The sequence below is a fragment of the Triturus cristatus genome, unplaced genomic scaffold (genome assembly GCF_964204655.1).
Source record: "Triturus cristatus unplaced genomic scaffold, aTriCri1.1 SCAFFOLD_105, whole genome shotgun sequence".
Taxonomy (NCBI): domain Eukaryota; kingdom Metazoa; phylum Chordata; class Amphibia; order Caudata; family Salamandridae; genus Triturus; species Triturus cristatus.
In genome coordinates, this window is record NW_028187897.1 from 546,696 (window position 1) to 565,351 (window position 18,656).

Genomic DNA, 18,656 nt, shown 5'->3' on the forward strand with positions numbered 1-18,656 from the left:
TACTTTCACTTAAAACTTTGGCACAGGCGTTTTCGCCGTCGCCACTTCATGGACCACAATTCCTTGGGGTAACACGCTGGTAGGACAAGCAGAGTGCGGCCAATCGATTTTTGATTGTATTAAGGCTCCCTTGAGCCGATTAGGCTGACGAGCCCTGGACCAGCACTTGCGCGCCATGAGTGGTACTTTACCTGAGAATACTTTTTTGGCAGTCTACACGGCAACCCCACACACATACCTACTCCCTGCTGACAAGAGGCAACTACCTCGAAACACGTGTCCAGGGATGGCTAACGCAACACTTACTTTCACTTAAAACTTTGGCACAGGAGTATTCGCCGTCGCCACTTCATGGACCACAATTCCTTGGGGCAACACGCTGGTAGGACGAGCAGAGTGCGTCCAATCGGATTTTTGATTGTATCAAGGCTCCCTTGAGCCGATTGGGCTGACGAGCCCTGGACCAGCACCTGCGCGCCATGAGTGGTACTTTACCTGAGAATACTTTTTTGGCAGTCTACGCAGCAACCCCACACACATACCTACTCCCTGCTGACGAGAGGCAAATACCTCGAAACAAGTGTCCAGGGATGGCTAACGCGACACTTACTTTCACTTAAAACTTTGGCACAGGCGTATTCGCCGTCGCCACTTCATGGACCACAATTCCTTGGGGTAACACGCTGGTAGGACGAGCAGAGTGCGGCCAATCGGATTTTTGATTGTATTAAGGCTCCCTTGAGCCGATTGGGCTGACGAGCCCTGGACCAGCACCTGCGCGCCATGAGTGGTACTTTACCTGAGAATACTTTTTTGGCAGTCTACGCAGCAACCCCACACACATACCTACTCCCTGCTGACGAGAGGCAACTACCTCGAAACACGTGTCCAGGGATGGCTAACGCGACACTTACTTTCACTTAAAACTTTGGCACAGGCGTATTCGCCGTCACCACTTCATGGACCACAATTCCTTGGGGTAACATGCTGGTAGGACGAGCAGAGTGCTGCCAATCGGATTTTTGATTGTATTAAGGCTCCCTTGAGCCGATTGGGCTGACGAGCCCTGGACCAGCACCTGCACGCCACGAGTGGTACTTTACCTGAGAATACTTTTTTGGCAGTCTACACAGCAACCCCACACACATACCTACTCCCCGCTGACGAGAGGCAACTACCTCGAAACATGTGTCCAGGGATGGCTAACGCGACACTTACTTTCACTTAAAACTTTGGCACAGGCGTATTCGCCGTCGCCACTTCATGGACCACAATTCCTTGGGGTAACACGCTGGTAGGACGAGCAGAGTGCGGCCAATCGGATTTTTGATTGTATTAAGGCTCCCTTGAGCCGATTGGGCTGACGAGCCCTGGACCAGCACCTGCGCGCCACGAGTTGTACTTTACCTGAGAATACTTTTTTGGCAGTCTACGCGGCAACCCCACACATATACCTACTCCCTGCTGACGAGAGGCAACTACCTCGAAACACGTGTCCAGGGATGGCTAACGCGACACTTACTTTCACTTAAAACTTTGGCACAGGCGTATTCGCCGTCGCCACTTCATGGACCACAATTCCTTGGGGTAACACGCTGGTAGGATGAGCAGAGTGCGGCCAATCGGATTTTTGATTGTATTAAGGCTCCCTTGAGCCGATTGGGCTGACGAGCCCTGGACCAGCACCTGCGCGCCATGAGTGGTACTTTACCTGAGAATACTTTTTTGGCAGTCTACACGGCAACCCCACACACATACCTACTCCCTGCTGACGAGAGGCAACTACCTCGAAACACGTGTCCAGAGATGGCTAACGCGACACTTACTTTCACTTAAAACTTTGGCACAGGCGTATTCGCCGTCGCCACTTCATGGACCACAATTCCTTGGGGTAACACGCTGGTAGGACGAGCAGAGTGCGGCCAATCGGATTTTTGATTGTATGAAGGCTCTCTTGAGCCGATTGGGCTGACGAGCCCTGGACCAGCACCTGCGCGCCATGAGTGGTACTTTACCTGAGAATACTTTTTTGGCAGTCTACGCGGCAACCCCACACACATACCTACTCCCTGCTGACGAGAGGCAACTACCTCGAAACACGTGTCCAGGGATGGCTAACGCGACACTTACTTTCACTTAAAACTTTGGCACAGGCGTATTCGCCGTCGCAACTTCATGGACAACAATTCCTTGGGGTAAAACGCTGGTAGGACGAGCAGAGTGCGGCCAGTCGGATTTTTGATTGTATTAAGGCTCCCTTGAGCCGATTGGGCTGACGAGCCCTGGACCAGCACCTGCGTGCCATGAGTGGTACTTTACCTGAGAATACTTTTTTGGCAGTCTACGCGGCAACCCCACACACACATACCTACTCCCTGCTGACGAGAGGCAACTACCTCGAAACACGTGTCCAGGGATGGCTAACGCGACACTTACTTTCACTTAAAACTTTGGCACAGGCGTATTCGCCGTCGCCACTTCATGGACCAGAATTCCTTGGGGTAACACGCTGGTAGGACGAGCAGAGTGCGGCCAATCGGATTTTTGATTGTATTAAGGCTACCTTGAGCCGATTGGGCTGACGAGCCCTGGACCAGCACCTGCGTGCCATGAGTGGTACTTTACCTGAGAATACTTTTTTGGCAGTCTACGCGGCAACCCCACACACATACCTACTCCCTGCTGGCGAAAGGCAACTACCTCGAAACACATGTCCAGAGATGGCTAACGCGACACTTACTTTCACTTAAAACTTTGGCACAGGCGTATTCGCCGTCGCCACTTCATGGACCACAATTCCTTGGGGTAACACGCTGGTAGGACGAGCAGAGTGCGGCCAATCGGATTTTTGATTGTATTAAGGCTCCCTTGAGCCGATTGGGCTGACGAGCCCTGGACCAGCACCTGCGCGCCATGAGTGGTACTTTACCTGAGAATACTTTTTTGGCAGTCTACACGGCAACCCCACACACATACCTACTCCCTGCTGACGAGAGGCAACTACCTCGAAACACGTGTCCAGAGATGGCTAACGCGACACTTACTTTCACTTAAAACTTTGGCACAGGCGTATTCGCCGTCGCCACTTCATGGACCACAATTCCTTGGGGTAACACGCTGGTAGGACGAGCAGAGTGCGGCCAATCGGATTTTTGATTGTATGAAGGCTCTCTTGAGCCGATTGGGCTGACGAGCCCTGGACCAGCACCTGCGCGCCATGAGTGGTACTTTACCTGAGAATACTTTTTTGGCAGTCTACGCGGCAACCCCACACACATACCTACTCCCTGCTGACGAGAGGCAACTACCTCGAAACACGTGTCCAGGGATGGCTAACGCGACACTTACTTTCACTTAAAACTTTGGCACAGGCGTATTCGCCGTCGCAACTTCATGGACAACAATTCCTTGGGGTAAAACGCTGGTAGGACGAGCAGAGTGCGGCCAGTCGGATTTTTGATTGTATTAAGGCTCCCTTGAGCCGATTGGGCTGACGAGCCCTGGACCAGCACCTGCGTGCCATGAGTGGTACTTTACCTGAGAATACTTTTTTGGCAGTCTACGCGGCAACCCCACACACACATACCTACTCCCTGCTGACGAGAGGCAACTACCTCGAAACACGTGTCCAGGGATGGCTAACGCGACACTTACTTTCACTTAAAACTTTGGCACAGGCGTATTCGCCGTCGCCACTTCATGGACCAGAATTCCTTGGGGTAACACGCTGGTAGGACGAGCAGAGTGCGGCCAATCGGATTTTTGATTGTATTAAGGCTACCTTGAGCCGATTGGGCTGACGAGCCCTGGACCAGCACCTGCGTGCCATGAGTGGTACTTTACCTGAGAATACTTTTTTGGCAGTCTACGCGGCAACCCCACACACATACCTACTCCCTGCTGGCGAAAGGCAACTACCTCGAAACACATGTCCAGAGATGGCTAACGCGACACTTACTTTCACTTAAAACTTTGGCACAGGCGTATTCGCCGTCGCCACTTCATGGACCACAATTCCTTGGGGTAACACGCTGGTAGGACGAGCAGAGTGCGGCCAATCGGATTTTTGATTGTATTAAGGCTCCCTTGAGCCGATTGGGCTGACGAGCCCTGGACCAGCACCTGCGCGCCATGAGTGGTACTTTACCTGAGAATACTTTTTTGGCAGTCTACGCAGCAACCCCACACACATACCTACTCCCTGCTGACGAGAGGCAAATACCTCGAAACACGTGTCTAGGGATGGCTAACGCGACACTTACTTTCACTTAAAACTTTGGCACAGGCGTATTCGCCGTCGCCACTTCATGGACCACAATTCCTTGGGGTAACACGCTGGTAGGACGAGCAGAGTGCGGCCAATCGGATTTTTGATTGTATTAAGGCTCCCTTGAGCCGATTGGGCTGACGAGCCCTGGACCAGCACCTGCGCGCCATGAGTGGTACTTTACCTGAGAATACTTTTTTGGCAGTCTACGCGGCAACCCCACACACATACCTACTCCCTGCTGACGAGAGGCAACTACCTCGAAACACGTGTCCAGGGATGGCTAATGCGACACTTACTTTCACTTAAAACTTTGGCACAGGCGTATTCGCCGTCACCACTTCATGGACCACAATTCCTTGGGGTAACATGCTGGTAGGACGAGCAGAGTGCTGCCAATCGGATTTTTGATTGTATTAAGGCTCCCTTGAGCCGATTGGGCTGACGAGCCCTGGACCAGCACCTGCACGCCACGAGTGGTACTTTACCTGAGAATACTTTTTTGGCAGTCTACACAGCAACCCCACACACATACCTACTCCCCGCTGACGAGAGGCAACTACCTCGAAACACGTGTCCAGGGATGGCTAACGCGACACTTACTTTCACTTAAAACTTTGGCACAGGCGTATTCGCCGTCGCCACTTCATGGACCACAATTCCTTGGGGTAACACGCTGGTAGGACGAGCAGAGTGCGGCCAATCGGATTTTTGATTGTATTAAGGCTCCCTTGAGCCGATTGGGCTGACGAGCCCTGGACCAGCACCTGCGCGCCACGAGTTGTACTTTACCTGAGAATACTTTTTTGGCAGTCTACGCGGCAACCCCACACATATACCTACTCCCTGCTGACGAGAGGCAACTACCTCGAAACACGTGTCCAGGGATGGCTAACGCGACACTTACTTTCACTTAAAACTTTGGCACAGGCGTATTCGCCGTCGCCACTTCATGGACCACAATTCCTTGGGGTAACACGCTGGTAGGATGAGCAGAGTGCGGCCAATCGGATTTTTGATTGTATTAAGGCTCCCTTGAGCCGATTGGGCTGACGAGCCCTGGACCAGCACCTGCGCGCCATGAGTGGTACTTTACCTGAGAATACTTTTTTGGCAGTCTACACGGCAACCCCACACACATACCTACTCCCTGCTGACGAGAGGCAACTACCTCGAAACAAGTGTCCAGAGATGGCTAACGCGACACTTACTTTCACTTAAAACTTTGGCACAGGAGTATTCGCCGTCGCGACTTCATGGACCACAATTCCTTGGGGTAACACGCTGGTAGGACGAGCAGAGTGCGTCCAATCGGATTTTTGATTGTATTAAAGCTCCCTTGAGCCGATTGGGCTGACGAGCCCTGGACCAGCACCTGCGCGCCATGAGTGGTACTTTACCTGAGAATACTTTTTTGGCGGTCTACGCGGCAACCCCACACACATACCTACTCCCTGTTGACGAGAGGCAACTACCTCGAAACACGTGTCCAGGGATGGCTAACGCAACACTTACTTTCACTTAAAACATTGGCACACGCGTATCCGCCGTCGCCACTTCATGGACCACAATTCCTTGGGGAAACACGCTGGTAGGACGAGCAGAGTGCGGCCAGTCGGATTTTTGATTGTATTAAGGCTCCCTTGAGCCGATTGGGCTGACGAGCCCTGGACCAGCACCTGCGTGCCATGAGTGGTACTTTACCTGAGAATACTTTTTTGGCAGTCTACGCGGCAACCCCACACACACATACCTACTCCCTGCTGACGAGAGGCAACTACCTCGAAACACGTGTCCAGGGATGGCTAACGCGACACTTACTTTCACTTAAAACTTTGGCACAGGCGTATTCGCCGTCGCCACTTCATGGACCACAATTCCTTGGGGTAACACGCTGGTAGGACGAGCAGAGTGCGGCCAATCGGATTTTTGATTGTATTAAGGCTCCCTTGAGCCGATTGGGCTGACGAGCCCTGGACCTGCACCTGCGTGCCATGAGTGGTACTTTACCTGAGAATACTTTTTTGGCAGTCTACGCGGCAACCCCACACACATACCTACTCCCTGCTGGCGAAAGGCAACTACCTCGAAACACGTGTCCAGAGATGGCTAACGCGACACTTACTTTCACTTAAAACTTTGGCACAGGCGTATTCGCCGTCGCCACTTCATGGACCACAATTCCTTGGGGTAACACGCTGGTAGGACAAGCAGAGTGCGGCCAATCGGATTTTTGATTGTATTAAGGCTCCCTTGAGCCGATTAGGCTGACGAGCCCTGGACCAGCACTTGCGCGCCATGAGTGGTACTTTACCTGAGAATACTTTTTTGGCAGTCTACACGGCAACCCCACACACATACCTACTCCCTGCTGACAAGAGGCAACTACCTCGAAACACGTGTCCAGGGATGGCTAACGCAACACTTACTTTCACTTAAAACTTTGGCACAGGAGTATTCGCCGTCGCCACTTCATGGACCACAATTCCTTGGGGCAACACGCTGGTAGGACGAGCAGAGTGCGTCCAATCGGATTTTTGATTGTATCAAGGCTCCCTTGAGCCGATTGGGCTGACGAGCCCTGGACCAGCACCTGCGCGCCATGAGTGGTACTTTACCTGAGAATACTTTTTTGGCAGTCTACGCAGCAACCCCACACACATACCTACTCCCTGCTGACGAGAGGCAAATACCTCGAAACACGTGTCCAGGGATGGCTAACGCGACACTTACTTTCACTTAAAACTTTGGCACAGGCGTATTCGCTGTCGCCACTTCATGGACCACAATTCCTTGGGGTAACACGCTGGTAGGACGAGCAGAGTGCGGCCAATCGGATTTTTGATTGTATTAAGGCTCCCTTGAGCCGATTGGGCTGACGAGCCCTGGACCAGCACCTGCGCGCCATGAGTGGTACTTTACCTGAGAATACTTTTTTGGCAGTCTACGCGGCAACCCCACACACATACCTACTCCCTGCTGACGAGAGGCAACTACCTCGAAACACGTGTCCAGGGATGGCTAACGCGACACTTACTTTCACTTAAAACTTTGGCACAGGCGTATTCGCCGTCACCACTTCATGGACCACAATTCCTTGGGGTAACATGCTGGTAGGACGAGCAGAGTGCTGCCAATCGGATTTTTGATTGTATTAAGGCTCCCTTGAGCCGATTGGGCTGACGAGCCCTGGACCAGCACCTGCACGCCACGAGTGGTACTTTACCTGAGAATACTTTTTTGGCAGTCTACACAGCAACCCCACACACATACCTACTCCCCGCTGACGAGAGGCAACTACCTCGAAACATGTGTCCAGGGATGGCTAACGCGACACTTACTTTCACTTAAAACTTTGGCACAGGCGTATTCGCCGTCGCCACTTCATGGACCACAATTCCTTGGGGTAACACGCTGGTAGGACGAGCAGAGTGCGGCCAATCGGATTTTTGATTGTATTAAGGCTCCCTTGAGCCGATTGGGCTGACGAGCCCTGGACCAGCACCTGCGCGCCACGAGTGGTACTTTACCTGAGAATACTTTTTTGGCAGTCTACCCGGCAACCCCACACATATACCTACTCCCTGCTGACGAGAGGCAACTACCTCGAAACACGTGTCCAGGGATGGCTAACGCGACACTTACTTTCACTTAAAACTTTGGCACAGGCGTATTCGCCGTCGCCACTTCAGGGACCACAATTCCTTGGGGTAACACGCTGGTAGGATGAGCAGAGTGCGGCCAATCGGATTTTTGATTGTATTAAGGCTCCCTTGAGCCGATTGGGCTGACGAGCCCTGGACCAGCACCTGCGCGCCATGAGTGGTACTTTACCTGAGAATACTTTTTTGGCAGTCTACACGGCAACCCCACACACATACCTACTCCCTGCTGACGAGAGGCAACTACCTCGAAACACGTGTCCAGGGATGGCTAACGCAACACTTACTTTCACTTAAAACTTTGGCACAGGAGTATTCGCCGTCGCGACTTCATGGACCACAATTCCTTGGGGTAACACGCTGGTAGGACGAGCAGAGTGCGTCCAATCGGATTTTTGATTGTATTAAAGCTCCCTTGAGCCGATTGGGCTGACGAGCCCTGGATCAGCACCTGCGCGCCATGAGTGGTACTTTACCTGAGAATACTTTTTTGGCGGTCTACGCGGCAACCCCACACACATACCTACTCCCTGTTGACGAGAGGCAACTACCTCGAAACACGTGTCCAGGGATGGCTAACGCGACACTTACTTTCACTTAAAACATTGGCACACGCGTATCCGCCGTCGCCACTTCATGGACCACAATTCCTTGGGGAAACACGCTGGTAGGACGAGCAGAGTGCGGCCAATCGGATTTTTGATTGTATTAAGGCTCCCTTGAGCCGATTGGGCTGACGAGCCCTGGACCAGCACCTGCGTGCCATGAGTGGTACTTTACCTGAGAATACTTTTTTGGCAGTCTACGTGGCAACCCCACACACACATACCTACTCCCTGCTGACGAGAGGCAACTACCTCGAAACACGTGTCCAGGGATGGCTAACGCGACACTTACTTTCACTTAAAACTTTGGCACAGGCGTATTCGCCGTCGCCACTTCATGGACCACAATTCCTTGGGGTAACACGCTGGTAGGACGAGCAGAGTGCGGCCAATCGGATTTTTGATTGTATTAAGGCTCCCTTGAGCCGATTGGGCTGACGAGCCCTGGACCAGCACCTGCGTGCCATGAGTGGTACTTTACCTGAGAATACTTTTTTGGCAGTCTACGCGGCAACCCCACACACATACCTACTCCCTGCTGGCGAAAGGCAACTACCTCGAAACACGTGTCCAGAGATGGCTAACGCGACACTTACTTTCACTTAAAACTTTGGCACAGGCGTATTCGCCGTCGCCACTTCATGGACCACAATTCCTTGGGGTAACACGCTGGTAGGACGAGCAGAGTGCGGCCAATCGGATTTTTGATTGTATTAAGGCTCCCTTGAGCCGATTGGGCTGACGAGCCCTGGACCAGCACCTGCGCGCCATGAGTGGTACTTTACCTGAGAATACTTTTTTGGCAGTCTACGCAGCAACCCCACACACATACCTACTCCCTGCTGACGAGAGGCAAATACCTCGAAACACGTGTCCAGGGATGGCTAACGCGACACTTACTTTCACTTAAAACTTTGGCACAGGCGTATTCGCCGTCGCCACTTCATGGACCACAATTCCTTGGGGTAACACGCTGGCAGGACGAGCAGAGTGCGGCCAATCGGATTTTTTATTGTATTAAGGCTCCCTTGAGCCGATTGGGCTGACGAGCCCTGGACCAGCACCTGCGCGCCATGAGTGGTACTTTACCTGAGAATACTTTTTTGGCAGTCTACGCGGCAACCCCACACACATACCTACTCCCTGCTGACGAGAGGCAACTACCTCGAAACACGTGTCCAGGGATGGCTAACGCGACACTTACTTTCACTTAAAACTTTGGCACAGGCGTATTCGCCGTCACCACTTCATGGACCACAATTCCTTGGGGTAACATGCTGGTAGGACGAGCAGAGTGCTGCCAATCGGATTTTTGATTGTATTAAGGCTCCCTTGAGCCGATTGGGCTGACGAGCCCTGGACCAGCACCTGCACGCCACGAGTGGTACTTTACCTGAGAATACTTTTTTGGCAGTCTACACAGCAACCCCACACACATACCTACTCCCCGCTGACGAGAGGCAACTACCTCGAAACACGTGTCCAGGGATGGCTAACGCGACACTTACTTTCACTTAAAACTTTGGCACAGGCGTATTCGCCGTCGCCACTTCATGGACCACAATTCCTTGGGGTAACACGCTGGTAGGACGAGCAGAGTGCGGCCAATCGGATTTTTGATTGTATTAAGGCTCCCTTGAGCCGATTGGGCTGACGAGCCCTGGACCAGCACCTGCGCGCCACGAGTGGTACTTTACCTGAGAATACTTTTTTGGCAGTCTACGCGGCAACCCCACACATATACCTACTCCCTGCTGACGAGAGGCAACTACCTCGAAACACGTGTCCAGGGATGGCTAACGCGACACTTACTTTCACTTAAAACTTTGGCACAGGCGTATTCGCCGTCGCCACTTCATGGACCACAATTCCTTGGGGTAACACGCTGGTAGGATGAGCAGAGTGCGGCCAATCGGATTTTTGATTGTATTAAGGCTCCCTTGAGCCGATTGGGCTGACGAGCCCTGGACCAGCACCTGCGCGCCATGAGTGGTACTTTACCTGAGAATACTTTTTTGGCAGTCTACACGGCAACCCCACACACATACCTACTCCCTGCTGACGAGAGGCAACTACCTCGAAACACGTGTCCAGAGATGGCTAACGCGACACTTACTTTCACTTAAAACTTTGGCACAGGCGTATTCGCCGTCGCCACTTCATGGACCACAATTCCTTGGGGTAACACGCTGGTAGGACGAGCAGAGTGCGGCCAATCGGATTTTTTATTGTATGAAGGCTCTCTTGAGCCGATTGGGCTGACGAGCCCTGGACCAGCACCTGCGCACCATGAGTGGTACTTTACCTGAGAATACTTTTTTGGCAGTCTACGCGGCAACCCCACACACATACCTACTCCCTGCTGACGAGAGGCAACTACCTCGAAACACGTGTCCAGGGATGGCTAACGCGACACTTACTTTCACTTAAAACTTTGGCACAGGCGTATTCGCCGTCGCCACTTCATGGACAACAATTCCTTGGGGTAAAACGCTGGTAGGATGAGCAGAGTGCGGCCAGTCGGATTTTTGATTGTATTAAGGCTCCCTTGAGCCGATTGGGCTGACGAGCCCTGGACCAGCACCTGCGTGCCATCAGTGGTACTTTACCTGAGAATACTTTTTTGGCAGTCTACGCGGCAACCCCACACACACATACCTACTCCCTGCTGACGAGAGGCAACTACCTCGAAACACGTGTCCAGGGATGGCTAACGCGACACTTACTTTCACTTAAAACTTTGGCACAGGCATATTCGCCGTCGCCACTTCATGGACCACAATTCCTTGGGGTAACACGCTGGTAGGACGAGCAGAGTGCGGCCAATCGGATTTTTGATTGTATTAAGGCTACCTTGAGCCGATTGGGCTGACGAGCCCTGGACCACCACCTGCGTGCCATGAGTGGTACTTTACCTGAGAATACTTTTTTGGCAGTCTACGCGGCAACCCCACACACATACCTACTCCCTGCTGGCGAAAGGCAACTACCTCGAAACACGTGTCCAGAGATGGCTAACGCGACACTTACTTTCACTTAAAACTTTGGCACAGGCGTATTCGCCGTCGCCACTTCATGGACCACAATTCCTTGGGGTAACACGCTGGTAGGACGAGCAGAGTGCGGCCAATCGGATTTTTGATTGTATTAAGGCTCCCTTGAGCCGATTGGGCTGACGAGCCCTGGACCAGCACCTGCGCGCCATGAGTGGTACTTTACCTGAGAATACTTTTTTGGCAGTCTACGCAGCAACCCCACACACATACCTACTCCGTGCTGACGAGAGGCAAATACCTCGAAACACGTGTCCAGGGATGGCTAACGCGACACTTACTTTCACTTAAAACTTTGGCACAGGCGTATTCGCCGTCGCCACTTCATGGACCACAATTCCTTGGGGTAACACGCTGGTAGGACGAGCAGAGTGCGGCCAATCGGATTTTTGATTGTATTAATGCTCCCTTGAGCCGATTGGGCTGACGAGCCCTGGACCAGCACCTGCGCGCCATGAGTGGTACTTTACCTGAGAATACTTTTTTGGCAGTCTACGCGGCAACCCCACACACATACCTACTCCCTGCTGACGAGAAGCAACTACCTCGAAACACGTGTCCAGGGATGGCTAACGCGACACTTACTTTCACTTAAAACTTTGGCACAGGCGTATTCGCCGTCACCACTTCATGGACCACAATTCCTTGGGGTAACATGCTGGTAGGACGAGCAGAGTGCTGCCAATCGGATTTTTGATTGTATTAAGGCTCCCTTGAGCCGATTGGGCTGACGAGCCCTGGACCAGCACCTGCACGCCACGAGTGGTACTTTACCTGAGAATACTTTTTTGGCAGTCTACACAGCAACCCCACACACATACCTACTCCCCGCTGACGAGAGGCAACTACCTCGAAACACGTGTCCAGGGATGGCTAACGCGACACTTACTTTCACTTAAAACTTTGGCACAGGCGTATTCGCCGTCGCCACTTCATGGACCACAATTCCTTGGGGTAACACGCTGGTAGGACGAGCAGAGTGCGGCCAATCGGATTTTTGATTGTATTAAGGCTCCCTTGAGCCGATTGGGCTGACGAGCCCTGGACCAGCACCTGCGCGCCACGAGTTGTACTTTACCTGAGAATACTTTTTTGGCAGTCTACGCGGCAACCCCACACATATACCTACTCCCTGCTGACGAGAGGCAACTACCTCGAAACACGTGTCCAGGGATGGCTAACGCGACACTTACTTTCACTTAAAACTTTGGCACAGGCGTATTCGCCGTCGCCACTTCATGGACCACAATTCCTTGGGGTAACACGCTGGTAGGATGAGCAGAGTGCGGCCAATCGGATTTTTGATTGTATTAAGGCTCCCTTGAGCCGATTGGGCTGACGAGCCCTGGACCAGCACCTGCGCGCCATGAGTGGTACTTTACCTGAGAATACTTTTTTGGCAGTCTACACGGCAACCCCACACACATACCTACTCCCTGCTGACGAGAGGCAACTACCTCGAAACAAGTGTCCAGAGATGGCTAACGCGACACTTACTTTCACTTAAAACTTTGGCACAGGAGTATTCGCCGTCGCGACTTCATGGACCACAATTCCTTGGGGTAACACGCTGGTAGGACGAGCAGAGTGCGTCCAATCGGATTTTTGATTGTATTAAAGCTCCCTTGAGCCGATTGGGCTGACGAGCCCTGGACCAGCACCTGCGCGCCATGAGTGGTACTTTACCTGAGAATACTTTTTTGGCGGTCTACGCGGCAACCCCACACACATACCTACTCCCTGTTGACGAGAGGCAACTACCTCGAAACAGGTGTCCAGGGATGGCTAACGCGACACTTACTTTCACTTAAAACATTGGCACACGCGTATCCGCCGTCGCCACTTCATGGACCACAATTCCTTGGGGAAACACGCTGGTAGGACGAGCAGAGTGCGGCCAGTCGGATTTTTGATTGTATTAAGGCTCCCTTGAGCCGATTGGGCTGACGAGCCCTGGACCAGCACCTGCGTGCCATGAGTGGTACTTTACCTGAGAATACTTTTTTGGCAGTCTACGCGGCAACCCCACACACACATACCTACTCCCTGCTGACAAGAGGCAACTACCTCGAAACACGTGTCCAGGGATGGCTAACGCGACACTTACTTTCACTTAAAACTTTGGCACAGGCGTATTCGCCGTCGCCACTTCATGGACCACAATTCCTTGGGGTAACACGCTGGTAGGACGAGCAGAGTGCGGCCAATCGGATTTTTGATTGTATTAAGGCTCCCTTGAGCCGATTGGGCTGACGAGCCCTGGACCAGCACCTGCGTGCCATGAGTGGTACTTTACCTGAGAATACTTTTTTGGCAGTCTACGCGGCAACCCCACACACATACCTACTCCCTGCTGGCGAAAGGCAACTACCTCGAAACACGTGTCCAGAGATGGCTAACGCGACACTTACTTTCACTTAAAACTTTGGCACAGGCGTATTCGCCGTCGCCACTTCATGGACCACAATTCCTTGGGGTAACACGCTGGTAGGACAAGCAGAGTGCGGCCAATCGGATTTTTGATTGTATTAAGGCTCCCTTGAGCCGATTAGGCTGACGAGCCCTGGACCAGCACTTGCGCGCCATGAGTGGTACTTTACCTGAGAATACTTTTTTGGCAGTCTACACGGCAACCCCACACACATACCTACTCCCTGCTGACAAGAGGCAACTACCTCGAAACACGTGTCCAGGGATGGCTAACGCAACACTTACTTTCACTTAAAACTTTGGCACAGGAGTATTCGCCGTCGCCACTTCATGGACCACAATTCCTTGGGGCAACACGCTGGTAGGATGAGCAGAGTGCGTCCAATCGGATTTTTGATTGTATCAAGGCTCCCTTGAGCCGATTGGGCTGACGAGCCCTGGACCAGCACCTGCGCGCCATGAGTGGTACTTTACCTGAGAATACTTTTTTGGTGGTCTACGCGGCAACCCCACACACATACCTACTCCCTGTTGACGAGAGGCAACTACCTCGAAACACGTGTCCAGGGATGGCTAACGCGACACTTACTTTCACTTAAAACTTTGGCACAGGCGTATTCGCCGTCGCCACTTCATGTACAACAATTCCTTGGGGTAACACGCTGGTAGGACGAGCAGAGTGCGGCCAGTCGGATTTTTGATTGTATTAAGGCTCCCTTGAGCCGATTGGGCTGACGAGCCCTGGACCAGCACCTGCGTGCCATGAGTGGTACTTTACCTGAGAATACTTTTTTGGCAGTCTACGCGGCAACCCCACACACACATACCTACTCCCTGCTGACGAGAGGCAACTACCTCGAAACACGTGTCCAGGGATGGCTAACGCGACACTTACTTTCACTTAAAACTTTAACACAGGCGTATTCGCCGTCGCCACTTCATGGACCACAATTCCTTGGGGTAACACGCTGGTAGGACGAGCAGAGTGCGGCCAATGGGATTTTTGATTGCATTAAGGCTCCCTTGAGCCGATTGGGCTGACGAGCCCTGGACCAGCACCTGCGCGCCATGAGTGGTACTTTACCTGAGAATACTTTTTTGGCAGTCTACGTGGCAACCCCACACACATACCTACTCCCTGCTGAAGAGAGACAACTACCTCGAAACACGTGTCCAAGGATGGCTAACGCGACACTTACTTTCACTTAAAACTTTGGCACAGGCGTATTCGCCGTCCCCACTCCATGGACCACAATTCCTTGGGGTAACACGCTGGTAGGACGAGCAGAGTGTGGCCAATCGGATTTTTGATTGTATTAAGGCTCCCTTGAGCCGATTGGGCTGACGAGCCCTGGACCAGCACCTGCGCGCCATGAGTGGTACTTTACCTGAGAATACTTTTTTGGCAGTCTACGCGGCAACCCCACACACATACCTACTCCCTGCTGACGAGAGGCAAATACCTTGAAACACGTGTCCAGGGATGGTTAACGCGACACTTACTTTCACTTAAAACTTTGGCACAGGCGTATTCGCCGTCGCCACTTCATGGACGACAATTCCTTGGGGTAACACGCTGGTAGGACGAGCAGAGTGCTGCCAATCGGATTTTTGATTGTATTAAGGCTCCCTTGAGCCGATTGGGCTGACGAGCCCTGGACCAGCACCTGCGCGCCACGAGTGGTACTTTACCTGAGAATACTTTTTTGGCAGTCTACGCAGCAACCCCACACACATACCTACTCCCCACTGACGAGAGGCAACTACCTCGAAACACGTGTCCAGGGATGGCTAACGCGACACTTACTTTCACTTAAAACTTTGGCACGGGCGTATTCGTCGTCGCCACTTCATGGACCACAATTCCTTGGGGTAACACGCTGGTAGGACGAGCAGAGTGCGGCCAATCGGATTTTTGATTGTATTAAGGCTCCCTTGAGCCGATTGGGCTGACGAGCCCTGGACCAGCACCTGCGCGCCACGAGTGGTACTTTACCTGAGAATACTTTTTTGGCAGTCTACGCGGCAACCCCACACATATACCTACTCCCTGCTGACGAGAGGCAACCACCTCCAAACACGTGTCCAGGGATGGCTAACGCGACACTTACTTTCACTTAAAACTTTGGCACAGGCGTATTCGCCGTCGCCACTTCATGGACCACAATTCCTTGGGGTAACACGCTGGTAGGATGAGCAGAGTGCGGCCAATCGGATTTTTGATTGTATTAAGGCTCCCTTGAGCCGATTGGGCTGACGAGCCCTGGACCAGCACCTGCGCGCCATGAGTGGTGCTTTACCTGAGAATACTTTTTTGGCAGTCTACACGGCAACCCCACACACATACCTACTCCCTGCTGACGAGAGGCAACTACCTCGAAACACGTGTCCAGGGATGCCTAACGCGACACTTACTTTCACTTAAAACTTTGGCACAGGTGTATTCGCCGTCGCCACTTCATGGACCACAATTCATTGGGGTAACACGCTGGTAGGACGAGCAGAGTGCGGCCAATCGGATTTTTGATTGTATTAAGGCTCCCTTGAGCCGATTGGGCTGACGAGCCCTGGACCAGCACCTGCGCGCCATGAGTGGTACTTTACCTGAGAATACTTTTTTGGCAGTCTACGCGGCAACCCCACACACATACCTACTCCCTGCTGACGAGAGGCAACTACCTCGAAACACGTGTCCAGGGATGGCTAACGCAACACTTACTTTCATTTAAAACTTTGGCACAGGCGTATTCGCCGTCGCCACTTCATGGACCACAATTCCTTGGGGTAACACGCTGGTAGGACAAGCAGAGTGCGGCCAATCGGATTTTTGATTGTATTAAGGCTCCCTTGAGCCGATTGGGCTGACGAGCCCTGGACCAGCACCTGCGCGCCATGAGTGGTACTTTACCTGAGAATACTTTTTTGGCAGTCTACGCGGCAACCCCACACACATACCTACTCCCTGCTGACGAGAGGCAAATACCTCGAAACACGTGTCCAGGGATCGCTAACGCGTCACTTACTTTCACTTAAAACTTTGGCACAGGCGTATTCGCCGTCGCCACTTCATGGACCACAATTCCTTGGGGTAACACGCTGGTAGGACGAGCAGAGTGTGGCCAATTGGATTTTTGATTGTATTAAGGCTCCTTTGAGCTGATTGGGCTGACGAGCCCTGGACCAGCACCTGCGCGCCATGAGTGGTACTTTACCAGAGAATACTTTTTTGGCAGTCTACGCGGCAACCCCACACACATACCTACTCCCTGCTGACGAGAGGCAACTACCTCGAAACACGTGTCCAGGGATGGCTAACGCGACACTTACTTTCACTTAAAACTTTGGCACAGGCGTATTCGCCGTCGCCACTTCATGGACCACAATTCCTTGGGGTAACACGCTGGTAGGACGAGCAAAGTGCGGCCAATCGGATTTTTGATTGTATTAAGGCTCCCTTGAGCCGATTGGGCTGACGAGCCCTGGACCAGCACCTGCGCGCCATGAGTGGTACTTTACCTGAGAAAACTTTTTTGGCAGTCTATGCGGCAACCCCACACACATACCTACTCCCTGCTGACGAGAGGCAACTACCTCGAAACACGTGTCCAGAGATGGCTAACGCGACACTTACTTTCACTTAAAACTTTGGCACAGGCGTATTCGCCGTCGCCACTTCATGGACCACAATTCCTTGGGGTAACACGCTGGTAGGACAAGCAGAGTGCGGCCAATCGGATTTTTGATTGTATTAAGGCTCCCTTGAGCCGATTAGGCTGACGAGCCCTGGACCAGCACTTGCGCGCCATGAGTGGTACTTTACCTGAGAATACTTTTTTGGCAGTCTACACGGCAACCCCACACACATACCTACTCCCTGCTGACAAGAGGCAACTACCTCGAAACACGTGTCCAGGGATGGCTAACGCAACACTTACTTTCACTTAAAACTTTGGCAGAGGAGTATTCGCCGTCGCCACTTCATGGACCACAATTCCTTGGGGCAACACGCTGGTAGGACGAGCAGAGTGCGTCCAATCGGATTTTTGATTGTATCAAGGCTCCCTTGAGCCGATTGGGCTGACGAGCCCTGGACCAGCACCTGCGCGCCATGAGTGGTACTTTACCTGAGAATACTTTTTTGGCGGTCTACGCGGCAACCCCACACACATACCTACTCCCTGTTGACGAGAGGCAACTACCTCGAAACACGTGTCCAGGGATGGCTAACGCGACACTTACTTTCACTTAAAACTTTGGCACAGGCGTATTCGCCGTCGCCACTTCATGTACAACAATTCCTTGGGGTAACACGCTGGTAGGACGAGCAGAGTGCGGCCAGTCGGATTTTTGATTGTATTAAGGCTCCCTTGAGCCGATTGGGCTGACGAGCCCTGGACCAGCACCTGCGTGCCATGAGTGGTACTTTACCTGAGAATACTTTTTTGGCAGTCTACGCGGCAACCCCACACACACATACCTACTCCCTGCTGACGAGAGGCAACTACCTCGAAACACGTGTCCAGGGATGGCTAACGCGACACTTACTTTCACTTAAAACTTTAACACAGGCGTATTCGCCGTCGCCACTTCATGGACCACAATTCCTTGGGGTAACACGCTGGTAGGACGAGCAGAGTGC